At 38.3% G+C, this 18180-nt stretch overlaps 1 pseudogene; it reads right to left on the bottom strand.

Moving 5' to 3' along the window:
• The window catches only part of LOC110305971, a 27132-nt pseudogene extending 9274 nt beyond the window's left edge, over positions 1–17858 (bottom strand).
• Positions 17859–18180: the final 322 nt, after the last annotated feature.

Below are 18180 nucleotides of genomic sequence, written 5' to 3' on the forward strand. Positions count from 1 at the left end.
TAGAGAAAGTACCCAAGGAGCTAAAGGGGTCTGCAACCCTATAGGAGGATCAACAATATGAACTTGCCAGAACCCCCCAGAGCTCGTGTGTCTAGCTGCATATGTATCAGAAGATGGCCTAGTCGGCCATCATTGGAAAGAGAGGCCCATTGATCTTGCAAACTTTATATGCCTCAGTACAGGGGAACGCCAGGGCCAAGAAGTGGGAGTGTGGTTGGAGGGGATTGGGGAGAGGGTATGAGGGACTTTTGGGATAGCATTGGAAATGTAAATGAAGAAAATACCTAAAAAGCAAACAAACAAACAAACAAAAACCCAGCTCTCTACATTTGTTGAGGTCCTTAAGTTCTCCCTGTATCAAGTGTCAGAGAAGTACGAGCACATACTCAGTCCACCATTGTGTATTAGAAGCACATAAACCGCAACAGGATATCCAGTCTGACTTGCTCTTTATTCTGCCTTTCTTTTTGGTGCTGGCAGATAAAGTCATGAGGTCCTGTCAGGAGACAGCCCTCTTTTACACTCTGAGGCATGTCCCTATGCCAGAGTAGCGTTCATCCATTCACCTCCATTGATTCCCTATATACCTGACAATGTGGTGGTGCATGGATTGCTGTGCAAGGGAATGATTTTGTATACAGGAAGTCTTACTGTCCGCTAGACTCACTGCCATCTCTAGGTTTCTGGGATACCATAAACTGTGAGAATTTGGGGCCAATTACTGTACGGACAGAGAACTGATCAAATGGAGAGTGGAGAACATTTTCTCCCAGTGTGCAATGTATAAAAAATAATGTAAAGGGCTACCTAAGCTGGGATCCTGTATAATGCATTATTTAGTGAAATCTTTTCTATATGCCATAACTAGGCAAATTCTAGTGTTGGTATTCCACAGGGCATCAAGTGAGTTGATGAAATTCATGCCAGAGTAACCAATTTAAGCTCTAATTTATCAATTACTATGTAAATGATCTCTTATAAAATTAAAGATTATAGTTAAGCATAACAAAAGTTAGATCATAAATTTAATATATCACAAAGTACAGAAAAGAGCTGTAGTAGTATAAACTGTTTGAAATTCAACTCTTGCTTCCAGATAAGCACAGAGGATACTACTATAAAATACATTTCTTTTGTTCTGTGGTTGTTTGCCAATTCTTTTGTTTCTCATGTAGTGAGGTGTGGTTTCATGAAGGAAAGGGTGAACTTGTTTCAAAGTAGTTTTGTTAGCATCATAATTAAGAAACAAAATTAATGACAATGTCCCTGGATATTTGGAATCATTTATCTCTTCTACTGTGGATTTAAAAATATTTTTTAAAATAATTTTATCAATCAAATGTAAATATTAAAGGAAAAAAATAATCTTCTACACCTTGGTTCAGTGAGTTGAAAGTATGTTTCCATCAATAAATTCATTTTAGCTGCGTTTTTGACGAATGGAAAAGAGTGATTTAATCTTTACATTTTATGTGATTTGCATTATCAAAGGATGAGTTAATAATGCATTTGATGAGCATTGAAATGAAAAGTAGCACTCAGGCCACAATTAATGCTTTCTTTGTCAGCAGACAGAGGAGATGCACATAACATCCTAATGGGGGGTTTTTCAGATGTACACTGGTTAGAAGCCCCCCCCTTTTTTTTCATCGTAAAAGCATCTAATGTTCAGCCGGAGAGAGAAAACATGTTCAGCAGCATTCCCATCAGGCTGTTAATCACTGTTAAGTATGTGTATGTTGCGTTTCCATAAATGGTTAGAAGGGATGTCTTAGAGATGTCTGTGGTCTTAAGTGCTGAGCTGTAATCTAACCACAGGCCTCCCTTTTACCACTCCATGAACTCACAAAGCCGTTTTCAATTTACACGGGTCGCAGATCAACCATCCTAAAAATTAATCACCCTTGGTCCACCTGTTTAATCTTAGGGATCCCTCTAGGACTTTCCTGTGACTCTGCTTCCCATTGCATCTGCAGGCAGCTTGGGCGGAGATCAGGGGCTAAAAGTGATTCCCCCAAGGAGCTCATCCTCTGCAGTCCTTTTGGTCCCTGGAAGTGCCTCATGAAAGAATTAGAAATCTCCTCCTGTGATCAGAGGCAAGTACTGCTGTGGGACACAGTCACACCTTCAGAGAAGGAGCTTTGAAGTGAAATAAAGAAAAAAAAATTCAACATAAAGACAGGCAGCAAAATAGCTCTGCCATTTGACCTTACAGAGACTGGAGACTCGGGGCCCCTGTAGTAACGGCTGGTGCACAGTTATCTATACACCAGTAAGTAATCTACAAGTAGAACACTTCCTGGCCCAAAAGTGATCAAGAATCCTTCCTATATTCCACTACCTCATCCTTCTGACCTATATCTTACCAGTTCCTAGAACCTGACTATTTGTGGATCCAACATCACCATTACACAGTAGCTGTTAGAAATTAAGAATTTCCCTTGAACCAAAGAACTGAATGTTTCAACAAAGCTACGAATATTTGTTTATGCACTGAAAGGGTAGAGACTCTGTTATGTGTTATTCCTGTTTGATTTAAATTAGCATATGATTTGTTCTGTTCTATAGCATAGAACACCAGACAATAGCAGTTCAGGATTTGCTATGTGTTGCCTTAATCACATCACCAGATGAATGGAGAATGTGTAGTGAGGGAACAGTTTAGCATACATTCAGAAAAACTATTCTGTTTCAGTTAAATGATTCAACAAAAGTTACTCCTTTATAATAATAGGTCTAACATACGCATAGAACAATTACAGACACAAAGGAAGAGGTTGGTGAATGTGCATTTTCAGAGTTATTCTTTTTATTCACTGTTTTAATCCTGCATTTTTATATGGAGTCATGTCCTGAAATGGATGTTGTACCTACAGATATTGAAGCAATTACAGAAAAGTGGATTATGAAGTCTGAAAACTGTGGATTTTAAGTGATACAGACTAATAAACGTGTCCTAGTGGACTGCATAAAAAATATGTAATAAAAATATTAAAAATTTTAAAAAATCTACATTTACAACCAGTTAGTTCTTTGCTCCTAATAAACAGAAGAGGGTTAAAAGAAGACTCCTGCAGAGCCAGCCTTAAGGGAAAACGTTGCTTGTAGTATTATGGAGAAATTCTTTTATATACATAGTTATAATGATCATTAATTTTCAAACTACATTCTCAAAATTTATCATAGCATCTGGTATCTTTTCATGGTACACTTAATTAATACTTATAGATTTCCTACTAATCTAATACTTATATTTTACTTTTAACTGTAAAGCAGTTGAACTGGTTTTTCTATATTCTAATCAGCACTTAATTGAGTAGTATTAATGAATGTTTTAAAGATATAATCAATACTCATATAGGATCAGATACAGCAGTGCTTCTTAACCTGTTGGTCATGACCCCTTTTGGGAGGATCTGTCTTAATTAGGGTTTTACTGCTCTGAACAGACAACATGACCAAGGCAACTCTTATAAGGACAACTTTTAATTGGGGCTAGCTGACAGGTTCAGGGATTCAGTCCATTATCATCAACATGGGCACATGACAGCATCCAGGCAGTCATAGTGCAGGAGGAGCTAAAAGATCTACACCTTCATCTAAAGGCTGCTTGGAGAATATTGGCTTCTAGGCAGTTAGGATGAGGGTCTTAAAGCCCACACCCACAGTGACACAACTACTCCAATAAGGCCACAGCTACTCCAACAGGGCCATCCATACCTTATAATTGTGCCACTCCCTGTGCTGAGCATATACAAAGAATAACATTCGACTCCGTGACACCCAGAGGCTTGTTTCAACATATGAGTCTGGGGCGGGGGGCACCTAAACATAGCACAATGCAAAATACATTTAGTCCAACTTCAATAATCCCCATGGTCTATAACAATTTCAACAATGCTAAAAGTCCAAAGTTACAAGTCTCTTCTGAGATTTATCCAATCAATTAACAGTAATCCCTAAAGCCAGACAGGAAACCAGCTGGGATAACTCAAAACTCTGCATTTCCATGGCTGATGTCAAAGCAGTCTTCAAATCTGAACTCTTTTTTTCTTTTTTTTTTTTTTTTTTTTTTTTTTTTTTTTTTTTTTTTTTTTAGGTATTTTCTTCATTTACATTTCCAATGCTATCCCAAAAGTCCCCCCATACTTTCCCCCCCACTCTCCCCCACACCGAACTCCCACTTCTTGGCCTTGGCGTTCCCCTGTACTGCAGCATATAAAGTTTGCAAGACCAATGGGCCTCTCTTTCCAATGATGGGCGACTAGGCCATCTTCTGATACATATGCATCTAGAAACACAAGCTCTGTGGGGTACTGGTTAGTTCATATTGTTTTTCCACCTATAGGATTGCAGACCCCTTTAGCTCCTTGGGTACTTTCTCTAGCTCCTCCATTGGGGGTCCTGTGATCCATCCAATAGCTGACTGTGAGCATCCACTTCTGTGTTTGCTAGGCCCCAGCATAGTCTCACAAGAGACAGCTATATCTGGGTCCTTTCAGCAAGATCTTGCTAGTTATGCAATGTCAGGGTTTGGAGGCTGATTATGGGATGGATCCCCGGGTATGGCAGTCTCTAGATGGTCCACCCTTTCACCTCAACTCCAAACTTTGTCTCTGTAACTCCTTCCACGGGTGTTTTGTTCCCAATTCTAAGAAGGGGCAAAGTGTTCACATTTTGGTCTTCGTTCTTCTTGAGTTTCATGTGTTTTGCAGATTGTATATTCTATCTTGGGTATTCTAAGTTTCTGGGCTAATATCCACTTATCAGTGAGTGCATATCATGTGAGTTCTTTTGTAATTGGTTTACCTCACTCAGGATGATGCCCTCCAGGTCCATCCATTTGCCTAGGAATTTCATAAATTCATTCATTTTAATAGCTGAGTAGTACTCCATTGTGTAAATCTACCACATTTTCTGTATCCATTCCTCTGTTGAGGGACATCTGGGTTCTTTCCAGCTTCTGGCTATTATAAATAAGGCTGCTATGAACATAGTGGAGCATGTGTCATTTTTATAGGTTGGAACATCTTCTGGATATATGCCCAGGAGAGGTATTGTGGGAACTTCCAGTAATACTATGGCCAATTTTCTGAGGAACTGCCAGACTGATTTCCAGAGTGGTTATACAAGCTTGCAATCCCACCAACAATGGAGGAGTGTTCCTCTTTTTCCACATCCTAGCCAGCATCTGCTGTCACCTGAGTTTTTGATCTTAGCCATTCTGACTGGTATGAGGTGGAATTTCAGAGTTGCTTTGATTTGCATTTCCCTGATGAGTACGGATAATGAACATTTTTTCAGGTGCTTCTCAGCCATTTGGTATTCCTCAGGTGAGAATTCTTTGTTTAGCTCTGAGCCTCATTTTTTAAATGGGGTTATTTGATTTTCTGGGGTCCAGCTTCTTGAGCTCTTTGTATATACTGGATATTAATCCCTATCTGATTTAGGATAGGTAAAGATCCTTTCCCAATCTGTTGGTGGCCTTTTTGTCTTATTGATGGTGTCTTTTGCCTTACAGAAACTTTGCACTTTTATGAGGTCCCGTTTGTTTATTCTCTATATTAAAACACAAGCCATATGCTGTTCTATTCAGGAATTTTCCCCCTTTGCCCATATCCTACAGGCTTTTCCCCACTTTCTCCTCTAAAAGTTTCACTTTCTCTGGTTTATGTGGAATTCCTTGATCCACTTAGATTTGACCTTAATACAAGGAGATAGGAACTGATCAATTCCCATTCTTCTACATGATAACCACCAGTTGTGCCAGCACCATTTGTTGAAAAGGCTATCTATTTTCCACTGGATGGTTTTAGCTCCCTTGTCAAAGATCAAGTGACCATAGGTGTGTCGTTTCATTTCTGAGTCTTCAATTCTATTCCATCGGTCTACTTGTCTGTCGCTATACCAGTACCATACAGTTTTTAATCACAATTGCTCTGTACTACAGCTTTAGGTCAGGCATGGTGATTCCACCAGAAGTTTTTTTTTATCCTTGAGCAGAGTTTTTTGTTATCCTAGGTTTTTTGTTGTTCCAGATGAATTTGCAGATTGCCCTTTCTAATTCGTTGAAGAATTGAGCTGGATTTAATTGTTCTTGTTTTTGGTTAGAGATTGTTCCTCTCATGATTCTGTTAGCCTCTATCAGCAGACCTGGGAGACTAGCTCTCTCCTCTGAATTTCAGTGGTCAGAGCACTCTCTGCAAGCAAGCTCTCCTCTTACAGGGAAGGTGCACAGATATCTGGCATTTGGACCTCCCTCCTGGCAGAAGATGCAGGCCTGAAACAGGACCTGTCACAGAAGCTGTTAGCTTCTGTAGTCCACACTCTCACCTGCACAGACTAATCTCAGAGGGATCCGGGAACCAAGATGGCTCCCCCAGGTGCTGTGGCAAAATCCTCCTAGGCAGGGTGGACACCTCTCCTCTGGCAGGGAAGGTGCCCGGATGTCTGGAGCCTGAAATGGGGTCTGTCTCAGAAGCTGTACTCTAGGGACCTTGGGGGTGTCCGCTGACTCTGCGCCCAGGTGACCCAGTGCTGGCGCCGACTGGAAGGGACTTGTTACCCTGTTCTGGCTGGGTTTCCAGCTCTCTAATGCTGTCTCAGGTCCAGCTCAATTGGATTGGAACAGAAGTTGTGTTCCACTCACTGGTGGTCCTAAGATTGCGTGGAGAGTCCTCTAGTAGTCCTTGGGGGTGTCTGCCGACTCCATGCCCAAGGTGACCCCTCTTTTTTCAATCTTTGTTGACTGCAATGAACTTCTTTTCCTTGGGCTCATTGTACTCCCTGTTAGCAGCTTTTCTCAGCTGATAGTCCATGGCTCTGGCATCTCAATTATTTTGGGTCTCCAAGGCAAATTCAATATTACAGCTTGCTTTTTCAATGTCTGGAATCTACACATGATCTTCTAGGCTCCTACAAAAGGTTGGTGTCACTTCTGCTCTGCCCTCTGTAGTGCTCTAAGCTTAGGTTGATCCACTCCTGCTGCTGCTGTTCTTGGTGATTATCCCATGGTGCTGGCATCTCCAATACACTGGGGTCTTCCACTACAACTAGAATTCATCAATAGCCTTTCAGAGGCAATATTCATTTCACCAATCCTCAGTTCCTTTGTATAACCCCTTCAGTCCTGGGCCATCAACTGCAAATGAGGCTGCACCTTTATCAATGGCCTTCCATGGCCTCTTACAGTGCTGAGCTTCAGCTGCTCTCCATGACTCCTTCATGCCTTCAAAACTAGTACCACCTGGGTGACTTCCACATTACCAAGTCCAGCTGCAACATGAGGTACAACCTTGGCTATCTCTGGAACACAGCTTCTTTGTGCTCTCAGAAAATACTTCCCAGAAGGTTTCACCTCAGTCATGCTGGACTCTTCTTAATCACCGCTAATTTCTTAGCTCCAATTGTCACAGTAGTTCCTTCTATTTTTCACTCTAAAGCCAGAGCCAAATGGCTTCTGCTGCTTGCTGGGGCTGGAACATGGCACCCCTTATTCTATTACCGGCTTTCTGTTTTCTGACTCCCTTTCTGCCTATTTGACTTTCCTGGAACTTGCTCTATAGGCTGAGTTTGAACTCAGAGAAATGCATGTTTCTGTCTCCTAAGACTAAAGGCTTGCTCCACCATGCCTGGATTTAAGCTTTTCTTCATCCAGAACCTGCTTTGTCCCAGGCTGGCCTTGAACTCAGAGATCCCTTTGCCTTTTTCTCCTGGGATTAAATGTGTGCATCCAATCTAAATTTAGCTGGGTAGGATCCCTTAATCCCCAAACCATTAATCTGTTCTCTCCTAGAACATAAGATTCAGATCTATTTCACTTCCGGTGCCCCTTTAATACTTGAACCATATATTTTATACTTTTTCTTTCTATGCTTGCTATGCTTAATCAAAATGAGACTTAACCAGAGAACAAAGTCTTTGCTGGACTTTTTGAGACTTCCTTTGTCAATGTAATTAATGTAAATCTCTTTACCTTAGACTCAAATAAATTCTTTCGAAAAGGGCAAGAAGTAGCCACATTCTTCACCAAAATATCACATAAACAGTCTCCAGGCTACACATTGAAATTATCCACTGAAACCTCTTGGGCCAGGTCTGAACAATTCAGATCACTCTCAGTCACAAACTCTTCCATATTCCTACCAGGATGGCCCATTAAGCCCCATTTAAAGCATTCCACTGCTTTCCAAATCTAAAGTCCCCAAATCAACATTCTTCCAAACAAAAGCATGACCTGGACTATCACAGCAATACCCTAGAACCAACTTCTGTCCTAGTTGTAGTTTTACTGTTTTGAATAGAGACATGACCAAGGCAACTCTTTTAAGGACAATTTTTAATTGGGGCTGGCTTACAGGTTCAGAGTTTCAGTCCCTTATCATGAAGGTGGGAACATGGCAGCATCCAGGTAGGCTTAGTCCTGGAGGAGCAGAGAATTCAACATCTTCACCTAAAGGCTGCTACCAAAATATTGGCTTCCAGGCAGCTAGGATGAGGGTCTTAAAGCCCACACCCACAGTGAGACACCTACTCCAACAAGGCCACACCTATTCCAACAGGGACACACACTATAATTGTGCCACTCCCTGTGCTGAGCATATACAAACCATAACAGGGTCTCATATCAAATATACTGCACATCAGTTATTTACATGGCAATTTTAAAAAGTAGCAAAATTATAGTTACAGAGAGGCAATGAAATAGTTTTATGGTTGGGGGTTATCATAGCATGAGGAATTAATTAAAAGGTTGCAGCATTAGGAAGGTTAAGAACCACTGATACACATGAATCCAAGAAATGTCAAATAGCTATTTTGGATTATCTTAGCGGAAAGTTTACATGTTTTACTAGTTCTAATAATATGGAACAATTATGATTTTTACAAGATGCAAATTTTCTGCTCATTGAGCTGAATTGATTGGGTAACTTAAATGACCAGAGTGACAGTGTGAGTTATATGCCCCATGGGAATAAATGAATATAAACATAGTTGCATATTTAGTGAATATTTTCTATGAATATTGTAATCTATCTTTTTAAACTAAATGTGATCTTGTTAGGTCAAAACTATGAATTTTGCTTTATTTACATATAAGAAATGGAAAACGTGGGCCTATGTCACAGAGTTTCTTGGGACTCAGTGCTTATCCAAGTATCTGCACTATCTGTTCTATCTCCCACAGCCTCTTCAGCCGGAAAGGGTATCTAGAGTTGTCAAAAGTCCTTGTCAAATCTCAACACCTGTACATGAATTGTGTTTCGTGAAACTGGGAGAAATACAAAATAATTAGACAGGTGTCCAAGAGACACAGTAATCACCATCCCAAGTCTTGAGACTGGAAAATCTTTCAAATCACAGGCATAGCCTTCCTGCTGGAGTTTGTCTTCCTTTGTCATTATGCTAAGAGTGGTCAATCATACGGTCTCAAGTTATTTGTGAACCATTCATGTGAAATTCCTACCTCACATCAGCTCAATTGTATGACTTTATTTGGCCAATTTGGATCAAAACTTGAGCAAAATTTGGCAAATTATTTCTTCTCAAAGCATCTTTAAAACCACCTCCCTTAGCCCACAGTTCTGGAATTACCATGTGCAGCTTGAGTTTTTAATTCAACGTCAACACTGAAGCAGAACAAGAGAACCACTGAGTTATGTTGTATGTAACATGTATTGGAGTTAATACATACACATACACAGTATGTAGAATTGGAGTTGCACCTAGGTTCTCACAAATGGCTAAGCAAATGTTCTACCACTAGTCTCCATTCCAGCTCTCTCTTAGCTTTTTATTTTGAGACAGTACCTCTCTATGTTGCCCAAGAAGGCCTTGAGCTCACTTTGTAGCATCAAACCTGGCTGTTCCTTTATGCTCCTGAATACTATGGCTATAGACCTGAGCCTTCTGGGACAGATATCATTTTCTCTCCAAAATAAATTCTTTCCCATTGAACATTCTCACTCTCTCATGGGTATGTATGTACGTGCCTTTTTCTTACTCGTTATTCCTATCCATGTATGGCTTTCATTGATTTATGTCTTCTTCTGGTTTTTGTCCCTTATGTTTTTCTTTTTTGGCTACCAGCTCCTGCCAACTCTCTGAGTTTCTCATGAATATTCCCCAGCACATTAGTCATTTTCTCATCCTTGTTGAGCAGAATGTTCATGCCCAGCCAGTTAATTGGCCACTAGTCAGCCTTTATATTGGCATATATAAGAACTATGTGTGGTGTACCATGCACTGTATGAAAATACTTTTGATAATAATTTCCATAATTTGAAAATGTCACATGCCCTTAAGAGTTTTTTTTAAAGAAATAATGAATGGTTATTAGAATCTCTGTCTGCAAGGCTTTCTCAAAATGTTATCATCTATAAATGGAATAATTGTAACATTGTCATGTATTTTATTCAGGAATTCAAGATGTAATCAAAAGTTATAATACAACTGAAGAAAAACAAGATTTTCACCTGAGCTTTCTCTGTATTTACTAAAACACACGTTTTAATGAGAATGACAGGAACCTCTTATTTTAGAATGTTTTATTTGGTTTGTTCTAGTGTTAGTCACTCTAGTATTAGTCACAGGAGATAAATGATGTCATTCTGTTCAATGTTCTCTGTTATCATTTTGTTGCAAACTTTATAGTGGAAAAACTAATCTCCAGGCATTGCTTACTCTGCTGTGTTTATGAGTCTATCTAATTCTTACAACCACATTTTAGGGTGACAATTCTTAAAACACCAGCGTATATGGATGCCAATTTCATGAAATATCCCTGAGAATAATACATCCTGAGCTATTTTTATAACTTGCAGTATTCACCCTGCAGAGAAGAAATCGCTTCAACATTCTTTCATTTTTGTTCAATCAATTTTGAGAAATTTGTATTCCTAAGGAAGCCTCTTTCATTTGTTCCCAGCATTACAGAAACAAAAACCTCAAAATACCTCTAAAACTACTAAACAGAAGCCAGTCAAAATGAAATCCCATGCTCCAGGTTAGCATCTGCCCTCAGAAAAAAGAAATGAAGCATTTGCAGAGGTGATTGAGGGAGTAGAGATGCATTAGAAACAGGATGTTTTTAGAGAAAATCCTGCTTCTGCCATTGTCTGAATATGGGAACCTCCCTGTTCATTGACCCCAATAATAGCATAAATTAAATTTCATATTCACCACAAGCAAATTGTAATTCTGATTAATATTATCCTGAAGCCTCCTAGTTCTAAAGCCAGAGGTCTCAGAATAAAACAGTGCGTCTTCAATCCCATATGCCAAATTTAGATGGATATTTGTATTATACCATGTGAAATGAGTCTTTATTTCATATTAATCCTACATGCTGAACTATGCCCACAAAATTCCTATTTGGGAGCCTTAACCATCAAGGAGATTGCATTTAGAGATGGGTCTTTCATGACAAGATTAAGCTTAATGAGGATGGAAAGGCTGAGTCATAATCCAATAGGATTGAATGCCTTTAAAAAAAGAGAGTGATCTCTCCTTCTATACATATTAGCAACTGAAGTCCTGTGAACACACAGCATGAAGGTGCAGAGGAGAGCCAAGAGGAACAGCCTCTGAAGGTGCCTATTTTGTTAATGGCTTGGTAGATTTCTAGTCTTTGAAAACATAATTTTAAAAAATGTTATTTAAGCAATCTAGTCAGTTTTCTGGAAGGTTAGTGTAACTAACTAACTCCTCTACTGCCAGCCTCCAGTCACACAACTTTTGGAGTGAACACATCTGTGTTTGTCTAGGGCGTCTAAAGAAATTCTAAAACCAATGAAATAGCATTGATAATGCCAGCACTTGGAAAGCAGTTATAGGCAGAGTTCTTCGAGTTCAAGGACAGTCAGTTCTATATTATGAGTTCCAATGAATCGGTGCTATACTGTGAGATATCATCTAATGAATGAATGAATGATTATAAGATCAATGTCAAGCTTGAAAGGACTAATGAAATAATTTCATATAAAAAAGAGGAAAAATAAATTTTACCTGACAATAAAATCATGTTAAACTTAAAAAAAAAAAAAAAGAATTGTAAGTAAGAAGTGAGATGGTATCTATGAAAAACAAAAGCAAACCAGAAACACCATGGTCATAAAAAATGTGCAAAATTTATATTTTGTTTCTAAATGATATATAAGGAAATCAAAAATATTGTAAAAATATAGGAAATTCTTTGATAAAAATTGGAAAAAAACTATGAATTTAGGAGAAAGGAGATTTAAATTATTATTCACAAGTTAAGAGAGACAAAGTAAAATGCAGGAAGAAATTCATAGCAAGCCATAAAATGTAACATTATATGGAATTATTTAATATAAATTATGTGAAATATGGGTGAAAATGAAGACACACATTATGAAAAAGATTAAAATAGGAAAATTAAAGAAGAAATAAAATAATGCAACACCTAAATAAGAAATGGACAAAGAAAATCCAACATGCACATGATGGGAAATCTATGCCAGAAAAGACAATAAAGCAAAGACACAAAATAAGTACTGAATACATAAGATATGCTTAAGAACATATACACACCGTTGGGGAAAAAATTATACTAATGATGTAACCAAAACAAAAACAAGCTATCTCTTAAAATAATCAAGTCATGAGAAAATTAACACATGAGCTGCAGATTTTCTAGCCAAACTGACTTTCTCACAAAGAGGTACCAGACAAATCACTTTTGAAATGTAAAAATCTCAGAAAATGTTATTCATGTCTCTGAAAAATATATTAAAATGGAAGAGTTAGAGGGATAATGAATAGGAAGCCATTGATAGATGAATTGATTAATGCTCATTGTATATTGACTTACACAAAGAATTCTAAATGGACATTAAAGAGAGATATTGGAAAATCATAAGACTGTTCAGACTCAGGACAACCATATTTGACTCCTGAGTACATGTCACCACTTGCGCACAAACACACAGGGCATACTCATAAACAAAAACAAACCCGAAAGAAAATACGTTCTGGGACCAAAAATAAATATAAAAGAAAACATTTTATGTGGCCATACACAAGAAGCATGTTTTCATTTATTAAGTTTTCTCCAAAATATTTGAGCAATTCCAATAAATCTTCCTGTTTCTCTAACCATGGGGTCATTCCTGTTTCTACTTCCCCTTCTTAGTCTAACATATCTGGGACTTCCTTCACTGAAATTTTCAACTCACAAAGTCATTCATGAGGATTGAGATCAGCTTCTCCAAAACCCCCCAGCTCCTGCATGAATCATGAGTTTTCTTGATAGCATCTACAATGGTTATTTCCTTTTCAGAAAGTTTTCAATTGACCTTGACCAAATCTAGAAGAGGAAATATGGGCTATGGCGTTATAGCCTTAGGAAATATATTACTTCAAAATAAGAGTTGGAAATTGAAATTACTCAGTACCCACCAGCTGCAGAAAGAAAGTCATGTTAATCTCAGTATTTATCTACATCAGAACACTGGAGAGCATAGTATTATTATGAAATAATGCCTTTTTGTTGTTGTTGTTGTCATTTTTCTGAATTGTAAGTCTTGGCAAAGCATTCTGTGAACAGATGAGCTGTCATTCACACTGTGAATACATTTACAGAACACAGTCTGATCAGTTACCAACCACATTAGCACATTAGACCATAACCGAGTCTCTCCTGTAAGTTCCATTTTTTTTCCTCTAGCTATGAAAGTTAATCCCATTATGTCTTGTCAAGGTAGACTTTTAATTTACACTTAAAACCATTGATTTTTGTGGTTGCCTTTACCAGTGCTCTTAATTAGATTCCCTGGTCAACTTGCTGCAGCTTCAACAAAAGCACTTGTTGACTAGCATTTTTCTTATGGAGAAAGTTTTTCTCTCTATATCTCAAGAACCAACCATTCTGGCTTCACAATTGCCTCCAACAACTTCTTCTCTGAGGTTTCATAGAATGAACTAGAGTTAGGGCATTGTTCTGGACTAGACTTTGGCATACAGAAGTATTGTGGGTGATTTATCATCCACCTGGATCTCTCCTGTGAGCAATAAATCTCTTTTACTTTCTCATTTGTGTGTTCATTGGAATAGCTTTGTACAGACAGCTTGGCTAACACTGTAGCACAGAGTACTATCTCTCAGCTTTCAGTCTGCAATGGTTTCTCATATATATTTCTCAACCAATCATTTCAAGCTTTTGACTTAAAATGAAAGACATGAGTGTATTCATTTCACTTTAACTCCTAAAGGCCATAGTAAGGTTATTAAATAACTGCTTTCAAAATTATTTTATCTCAGGGAAGAAATAGGCTGGAGAAGGAAGAGATGGGATATGGATACAAAATACATGCATTTATCTGATGAATTTGCATTTTATATAGCATGGCTTATGGAGTCCCCAAACAGTCACAACTGCTAACATTAAATATTGCTACTTCAATTCTGTATAACAAAGATACAGAAAAATGAAAGATCTAAAAATGCCCTTAGAATTACAAAAGTGGCAGAGCAACACAAAACAGGCACAAGCTATTAGAAACGTAGTGCATACAGACTTGCTGGACTCAGGGGTACCATAAACTTTGAATATGTTTTTAAAAAGCAGCATTTTCATTGAGCAATGAAGCAAAGTGAAGCGATGTAATATGCCTGTTTATCATTAACCCTCATGAGCATGCTGTGAAAACGACTTCTCGAGCAGAGTTCCCTACGTACCTGTAGGTCCATATCCTCTAACCTCTATTTTCATGTGTATTCCTCCCCCTACCTGCCAGTCCTGAGCATCATCATCTTATTCTCTCTTGTTTCTTTGATCAGCTTTTAAAATCAACCATAAGAGTAAAAAACACATCATGTAATTAGCTTTGCCTAGCCATTTTTCTTAATATAATACTCCCCACACCCAGGTTTATTCATATACAAATGACTACAATTAACTCAAAAGTGATACACAATGAATTGAGCAAGCATCCTCAAAGTGATAGCTGTGTGAGGAAAAGTCGCTTGTTACCTATGCTTAATCATCCCGCGATGTGTATCTATGACGATGGTTAAACTTGTCAGTCAACTTAATGGAATTTAGAACTACCTAGGAGACAAATTCCTGGGTATATCTGTGAGGAAACTTCTAGACTGGGTTAACTGCAGTGAGACCCATTCTGGTGTAGATGGCAACATTCCACAGGCCGGAGTTCTAGACTGTTTAAATAAAAAAGAAGATAGTGAGCTAAGCATTAGCACTGGTCTCTCTGTTTCTTTAGGCAATGGAACTAGATGTCTCATGACTCTGCTGCCATGAACTCCCTACTGTGCTGGACTGTAACCTCAAACTGTAAGAAAAATTAAACCTCTTTCCTTGAGTTGATTTTGTCGGATATTTTATCATAGGAATGAGAAAATCCTCTGAACCAACACATTGCACAATTTATCTGTCATTGTAAAAAAGAATATTATGACATACCTCCCTCCCTCCCTCCCTCCCTCCTTCCCCTCCCCTCCCCAACCTCTCTCTAGCATCTAACACTGCCACACACTCTTGAAACTCCAATTCTGAGCAAAATAGTACAGGTGCTTGGAAAAATGTGTGACCCACCTAAGTGTGCAACACTATATCATACCAACTCACAGTGAAGCTAGCAAACATTATTAGAGTTATTGCTTAAATTAAGTTAGTCTGGGCTGGGCAGGGGCATAGATAAGCCAGTCGGTAAGTGGTGTGCAAGCATTAGGACCTGAGTTTGTTCCACAGAAGCCATGTAAAACTACTAGGCGTGCTGATGAGCACATGTAATCCAAAACTAGAAAGCCAGAAACAGGTAGAACCCTGGGCATTGCTGGCCAGACAGCCTATCAGAATTAATGTGCCTACTTTTGTGAGAAACCATGTCTCACAAAATAAGGTGGCTAGTAGCTGACTTTGACCTCTGGCTTCGCTCCCTAAAACACACACGCACACACACACACACACACACACACACACACACACAGAGATGGAGACAGACAGACAGACAGACAGACAGACAGACAGACCACATGCTCAAAAAGCACACATACATGAGTGTTTAGCCTAAATGAAACTATTCAATGAAGACCCCTTTGGCTAAAGAGAAGATAATTTGCATTTTAATTTGAATACTGCATAAAGTTAGCTTAAACACTACATATACTATATTTCATACAGATAAAGAAGGGTACTTAAATAGATTTTTAATTTTGTACCACCGTACAACTAAGGAATAGGCAAAATAATTCCTCCTTAAAGTAATATTTAATATAAATTGAAGGAATAAAATATCACTACATTGCTGTCCCCAATATGTTTATAAATTTTAATATTGAATAACACCAGCTGTCAACTTCACTGAAACAGAAGCAACCACATATTATGTGCCTCTATGGAAAAGAAATCAATACCTTTATAGTCTTTTCAATGGAACTCAACACAGATCTGTTTAAGCCTCTGTATTTGCCTGTCCATTTGCAGACATTCACTAGGAGAATGTAAAGGTGTTCGTCACAGATGGGAATTCGGAAAAATCCAGTCTCTGAGAAATATCGCAGGTCAAATGATTTGGTTGTCTTTATAAAATTTACAGGCAAAAGCATAGAGAAAGCCTGTATATCAAAATGAACTTTAAAACAACAACAATAACAGAAATACTTAAGCAATGATCAGTTCTGCAAAGCCACAGTGTACAGAGACTGGAGAGAAACAATTTGGTGATAGAGTTAACTGTGAAGAATTCATGGAAAAGATTACCATAAAAGTTAAAAGCATTTTTTTTTTGAAGAGATCCTAGTGATGTAGATTGGAACTATATTGGCTTGGCAATGTTCTTATTGAGTCTGGAGGCTTCAGAAACTTTTGCTATTATTTATTAAATGGTTAACATGGATGATAATGTCATGAAATACATTTATTTTCTGTTTTTAACAGTCTCCTAATAAGTGATTATGTGAGTATATACAATCACAGGTATTTTATAATCTTTTATAGAATTACTAAATAGAAAGTATAAAAATACAGATAGTATAGGCAGATACACATAGGCAATATCCACTGTTATGAATGAGGTATCTGTTTTTTTTTTCTGAAATTTAAAAAAAAAAAAACTCAGCCCCCCCCCCAATCACCTACACCATTAGATTTGGAGGTGATATCACTGTCTTCTTAATTTCTCATTACTATTTGTAACCCACTTTTCCTTTCTACCCTGAAACACTGAGCCTAACGGAAGGCCTGCTTGCACATCAGCTCACTGGCTACATGATTGTATAATAGTCACTATGCCATGTATAATCTTCAGTATGCTTCTAATCTCAGTTTATTACTGACTTTATTCTTTGAGTTTTCTATATGACTTTAATGACTGTTTTATTGATGTGTCCAACACTCAGCCTCCCCCACATCTCATACTTAAACATGCTACTCTGACCACAACATGCTCTCTTTCAAGTTCTGCTCAGTTTCTCTTGGACAACAATTCTTTTATGTCTTCTAAAAACATCCAATTGTTTGACCCACTCTATTCTTCACTGCCATCTGCCTGATCTTTATCTCAGTTTTCTCTTTACCCATGCTAGCTTGCCTCTCTGATTGACCACTTTAACAACTCCCATGGAGAAGCCCCTCAACTCCTTTACCTTGCTCTAGTGTTTAAAACCTTGGCGGGCAAAATGCCAACCCTGTGGAAGCACCTCATTCTGCTTACTGAAAGCACTTACATGCCTGAGCATACCTGGAGAAAAGCATCCTCCTGCTGACAGTGCTTCACTCTGAATTTATAGTCACCAATCTTCCGTGCATGCTCCAAAGCTTTCCCACACTCAGCTCTCCCATTGTAAGCATCTACTGAACTTACATGCCCACTCATCAAGATGGCTCTTTCAAGGCCTTTCTCTTTCAAACCACTTCAACTCTGTCATTACACTGCCCTAACAGTAAAATCTATTCCTGCCTTCCTGCTTTCTGGAACGCCATCAAGAAGAATGTTCTTGTCTTTTTTCATTTTTATTATTATTGTTGTTACTGTTAATATTATTATTATTATATCTTTCACTTCCATTTGTATGTACACAATTTTTGAACAGGTGAGGTCAATTTTGACACCAAGGACTGAGTATAGCATGAAGATTGGGAAGAAACAAGGTTTTTAAATATTATATCAAAGAAAATAAGATATATGTGTTTTCGGT

The sequence above is a fragment of the Mus caroli genome, chromosome 2 (genome assembly GCF_900094665.2).
Source record: "Mus caroli chromosome 2, CAROLI_EIJ_v1.1, whole genome shotgun sequence".
In the NCBI taxonomy this organism is placed as follows: domain Eukaryota; kingdom Metazoa; phylum Chordata; class Mammalia; order Rodentia; family Muridae; genus Mus; species Mus caroli.